This window comes from Bubalus kerabau, chromosome 10, assembly GCF_029407905.1.
Source record: "Bubalus kerabau isolate K-KA32 ecotype Philippines breed swamp buffalo chromosome 10, PCC_UOA_SB_1v2, whole genome shotgun sequence".
NCBI lineage: Eukaryota > Metazoa > Chordata > Mammalia > Artiodactyla > Bovidae > Bubalus > Bubalus kerabau.
Genome location: NC_073633.1, coordinates 82965751 through 82971342, shown reverse-complemented (window position 1 = coordinate 82971342; position 5592 = coordinate 82965751). Strand labels below are relative to the sequence as shown.

The 5592-nt window shown below is 52.7% G+C and overlaps 1 long non-coding RNA gene across 1 annotated transcript; it reads left to right on the top strand.

Moving 5' to 3' along the window:
* Positions 1-361: 361 nt before the first annotated feature.
* LOC129620644 (uncharacterized) lies at positions 362-2474 on the top strand. The gene is made up of 3 exons (XR_008698631.1): positions 362-567; positions 1405-1460; positions 2191-2474. It is a non-coding gene; the product is annotated as an uncharacterized LOC129620644 (long non-coding RNA).
* Positions 2475-5592: the final 3118 nt, after the last annotated feature.

Genomic DNA, 5592 nt, shown 5'->3' with positions numbered 1-5592 from the left:
GGCTGCTGTCTCTGGGGTCACACTGAGTAGGACATGACTGATGTGACTTAGCAGCAGCAGCAACTAGTGGAGCAGACAAATAGACACATCAAACCACATTCTCATGGGATGGGCTAAGCACGCTGATGGAGGTGTTGCAAAGTATGTGGAAGTACAAATTCATCCTACTGGGAGGAGGAGGGCTGGGCAGGGCAACAGGCAGAGCCTCTTGTGAGCCTTTATTTGTTGAATTAATGAGTTGATTAAATTAAGAGGTAACATTTAAGGTGGGTCTTGAAGTATAAATAGGAGTTCTTCACCTCAAGAAAGGATGGCACCCCAAGCAGGATAAATCAAGCAAAAATATACAGCTCAAGCATTAATATAGGGCGGTGCCTCCCAAGCTGGATACCCACCTGCTGGGGTCCCATGGCTGTAGGTCAAGTTCACACTCAAAGCCCCAAAATAAGTAAGGTGCATCTTCCAATGGTGTTCATTTTACTTAAGTATTTGGGTAGACTGGGGAATATAAGAAGAGACTAAATGCATTTGTTAATTAAAAGAAGCATGAATATTATACAGTAGAAGGTAAAACCAGCATCAGTTTTTAAGATGAAACGTTAGCCCTCAAAGGAATATTGTGTGTCGCTGGGTCCTCTCTTTTGCTACAGATGGAGATCTTGGGATCTTGGTCTTTCTCATCTGTCATTTGGAGTGCACTGGAGGGAAGAAGGGGAAACCTGGGGTACACACAGCGGGGGTGCCTGGGTGTGGTGTGAAGGGCTTGTGGGGGAGGGCATAGGGTGCATCTCTGAGAGATTCACAGAAGACATGAGTGGGTTGGGTCATCCTTGTAGGTAGCAGAGAGCCCCAGTGGCCTGCTTGGACAGGCGGATACACTGCTGAGATGGCACAGGACCCTCACTTCACAGCCTTGCTGTCTGGGCGGGACAACAGTGCCCACCCACTTCTCATTCCACTGCCCAGAGCCTTCCTGAGGGCTCCTCGTGGCTGCCGGGGCAATTCCAAGCTGCATGCAAACCCTTGCTGCAGCCTGGAAAAGGGATGACAAGGCGCCAGGCTGGAGGCGGGAGAAGGTAAGGTCCTGATGAGTCATCAGAGGCTGCATTCAGGAAGCATCAGGGAGCGGGTGGCCTCTGAGCTCCTCCGTATTCTCCAACCCACTATGGCCACCTCCATCACTCCCACACCGCTGCCTGCATCTCCATCGAGTTGAATGGCCCACGTTCCTCATGCTTTCCTGGAAAGGTACTTCTGGCTCCTTCCTTCCCTTCCCCTAGGAATGTCCAGCGACCCATCTCCCGCTGTTGGAGGCGAGCCTTTCCCTCAGGGCCCCACTCACGTAATACAGGGGGGGCCTCACACTGACGCATGATCTCTTCCCTCCCTCCCTGTGAGCCGTAGTAGTTCCTGTTTGCAGATGAGGAAACTGAACACCGCAGCCGGGCCTGGACTCTGAGGTGAGTGAACTAGGACATCCGTGGGGGCCACCCTCCTCAGGACTGTGGTCCACACCTTGCCCAGTGCTCGCCGAGGTTCACACTCACACCTCCTCTCTACCAGTCACCTGTCCTGTGGTTCCTACCACCCACCCCCACCGACATCTGTGGTCTGGGCCTCTGTCAGCTCCCGACCTCCCACCCCCAGCACCACTGTCCTGAAATCCATTGTCTGCATGGCAATCCAGGTGGCAGTTCTAAAAGGCAGAACTTGATAGAGTTTATCTCTGCTTAAAATCTTTCCATGCTCACCACTTATTCAAGCACAGATACGTACCAAGCCTCCACTCTGTGCTGCGGGGAGATGCAGCAGTGAACAAAACAAGGCCTGCCTTCGTGAAGTCCAGACCCTTCGAACGCCAGCATCTGGGCCCACCTTGCGGTGCCCACCACCCCCTTGGCGTTTCCCCCTCAGTCACGCTGAACCACCCGTGGTCTCACAGACACAGCTGGCTCCATCTCACCTCTGGGCCTCTGTGCATGGCCTTCCCCTGCATGGGGACCCCAATGACCATCCCCTCTTCTTCCTCCCAGTCTCAGCCTCAAGGCAACCTCCTCCAGAGAGCTCTCCTTCATCTCCCAAGATATGAGGTGCCCTACAGTGTACATCTACGGTACCTTGTGTTTGCTTGACTCTGTTCCAGGGCAAAGACCGTGTTTTACTTACTTTCTTTATCTCTGTCTGCTCCAGGCACAGCACAGTATCTGGGGCCTCTGTGTTGCTTGTTGACTACACGAATAATGAAGCAGCCAGTCCCGTCTACGACATCACGTGCGGTGAGACCTCCCCAGGGATGAACACCCCGTAGGAGCCTCTCCTGGGCATTGAAGCATCTGACGGGCCGATGAGGAAAGGAATGGAGCCGAGAGACCGTGAAAATGGATGCTGGGCTGTCACCTTGCCTCCCTCCTGCTTCTCATATCCCTACAGCCTCCAAACTGCAGTGTGAATCCAAATTCATTGTGAATCCAGCCCAAGCACCTGGCTTATCCAGGCATCTGGATGATGGAAATGGAGTTTTCTCTCTTGCCAGACCATTAGGGCTCATCCTTTCTATCGGTTTGTCATGGATTTTCCTCGGGAATTTGTGTTCTTGGGGGAGGTTTCTGGGGTCTGTCTGCCTGGAGATGGGCTCTAGGAGATGGAAAGGAAGAGGGGAGGGTGAGGCCATGAAGAGTCAGGTCTGGAGGCTGACCTTCAGTCTTTTCATCCTGGCAAGCATTTTTTAGGTATGCTGGGTTTGGGCACCTATCAGCAAGGCTATTTTAAAGCACATAAATCCTGAAAGTCAATGGAGTAGGGCTGGGACAGGGGAAGCCTGATTTGGCAAGGACTGCTGCTCAGGAAGTGCCAGAGCGCCCGGCAGTTGGCAAAGCGCTGCACAAAGTCAGAGGAGGGAGGGGTCATGGCCATACCCTGAGCCTCTGCACCCTCGCTGGAGGAGATACTCATATTCCACACCCAGGGACCTTCTCCTGCAAGACAGGGGTGCAGGGAGATGAGCCGTAGGAAGCAGCTAATTTCACTGTAAGGAAGAGATGCTAACACTCAACTTATTTCCACATCCCGGACCCCAACTAGCACCTGCACACAGGTAGCCTCTCCCTAACCCAGGTGGCCAACACCCCGTAGGAGGAAGCTTCTGGCCCTTTGCCTTATTCTCAGCCTACACCCCTGCCCCCTTCTTCGCCACCTGCCCTGAAGTCCTGTTCCTGGTCATCCTGGAACTTGACCTCTGACCTCACACACTGTATCCGGCTCTGCTCTTGTCATATATGTCTGACCTTCGATACCGCATGTCTGGTCCTCCCTTTTTCTACCCTTGTTGAAGATACTTTGCATTTGAGTCCCTCACCATATGCTTTAGAAGGGAAGGAATCCACCTGAGGCACCTGGGCCAGCAGGTACCTGGGTCAGATACCCTGTAAATCCTGGATCTGCTGTGAGCCAGATCACCATGGAGAGTTCCTGAACCTCTCCAAGCCTTGGCTTCGTTTTTGGTGTTTTGAAGTATAGTTGATTTACAACCTTGGCTTCTCTGTTTGTACAATGGGGATCAGAATAGCACCAGCCTCATAAGATTGCTGGAGAGACTCGCTGAGCTAATTTAAATGGAAGTGCTTAGCAAAGCACCTGACCCAGAGTGAGCACTCCGTGTGTGTTAGATAAAAGAAGACATTCAGGTCCCACAGCCCTACCGCCCTTCGTGAGTGAGAAATGGCTGCTTATCACATGCACCACCGAAAAATACAAACTAAAAAATGTTTAAAGTAGTGATGCCTTTGTCTGACCTGATCACTTGAGTTCAGAAAAGGAAACCAGAGCTCCAAGGAGAGCCCAAGGATTGCGCTGGCATGGGGTGACTGAGGAGCGGGCAGGGCTTTCAGGAGCAGGAATTCCTCGTTGGAGAGAGGTTGGAGAGTCGGGGCCTATAGGCAGGAGTGCTGGGGCAGGCTCCAGGGGGCAGGTCCTGAGCTTCCCAGAGGAGCCCGGCACACAGAATGCAGAATCAGCTGTAGTTTGTGCCCTTCAAATGCAACAGGGCTGCAAAGGCTACAGGAGGGCCAGGAGCCAAAGGACCACTGCATACCTCTGTGTGTGTGTGTGTGTGTGTGTGTGTGCGCATGCTAGTCACTCAGTCATGTTCAACTCTTTGCAACCCCATGGACTGTAGTCCATCAGGCTCCTCTGTCCATGGGATTTTCCAGGCCTTGAGTGCTAAGCAAACTGCTGTTTGGGGGTGTAAAAGGTGTCCTGCTTGTGAAACATGTCCTGGCAAACCCAGGAGAGTCAGGAGGGCACTTTCAGGGGCACCTGCCAGGGTGAAGCAAGCCCGGGTACTGTTCTCTTCCCTTTTACTGAAGTTTGGGCTTGGTTCTGGGGCAGTGAATGCCGTGACATTCCTGCCCCTTTCTAAGACTCCTGTCTTCCCATTGACTGCCAACCTCAGCAATGATGGAAATGCCAGGACTTTCCATAGGTCTCCAGGGAGGACAGCCCCATTCCTCCCAGGGAGGCAAGATTGTTTGTGTCATCTCATTAAACTGAAAACTGCTGCTGACTCAGGCTGGAGCAGCGAAGGCGGGCTGCCTTCCTGCCTCCTCAGCGTGACCTCCCCCGGGAGCGCCACGTGGTAGGATGAAAATGCGGAGAGGGACAGGCCTGGAAGGGGTCCTGCTCAGGTAGCAAGGGTACTGAGGGGAGGACATCATTAGGGTAAAATTTTGGCTGCTCCCACAGTCCACGGGATCACAAAAGTTGGACACGACTGAGTGGCTGAACACGCACACACAGAGACACGTAGAAGTATTTCTCTTGCCCCCAAGCATCTGGGGCCAGTTTGGAGGCCCCACTGTATGAGGGACCCACCTCCTCTGTCCTGTTGCCCCACTGTGCCTAGGGTGCTGCACTCATCCCCCTTTGCCAAACAGCACTTCCCTCTTGGATGGTGTGAGGGGGAGGAAGAAGTGGAAAGTATGGTGCTTACATCACAGTAATGGTATCCCTTTGTCCAGAACTTAGTCATGTGCTCTGTCAAAAAAAAAAAAGGCTGGAAAAGCTTGTTTTTATCAGGGGCAGTCATATGCCCAGCTAAAACTCGGAAGCTGTTTGCAGGAGAAAACAGACACGACAGTCTCTGTGATCATGACCAAGTTGGAGCCCTGCCCATGGACTGCACAGGTACAAAGACAGAGCCATACAGAACAGTGCGCAATAAAAGAAGCACCATCCCGCACTTACTCGAGGAATGTTTGTTGCGGGTTATAGGCACTGAGGAAACAGAGGTAAAAGCACCAGCCTTTGCCCCCCAGTGGGCTCACAGTCATGGGGAAGGAAAAAAAGCATCTAATGTACTTCGTGCTGTAAAGGAAACATGTGTTGATGCATTAACACCTCCTTATGCCCTTGCTACACACTGGTCATACCAGTTCTAGAGACAGCTCAGAGAAGATGCAGGCCCTGTTCTCAAGCTGTTGGGTCTTTTGAAGGGGAGTCAGACCCCCTCCCCCAGTGGGAAAACTACAGTGTGGGTGTCAGTGCTGTGATTGTGGTAAGGGAAGGGACCACCCCCCCAACGTGGCCAGGTGTTCT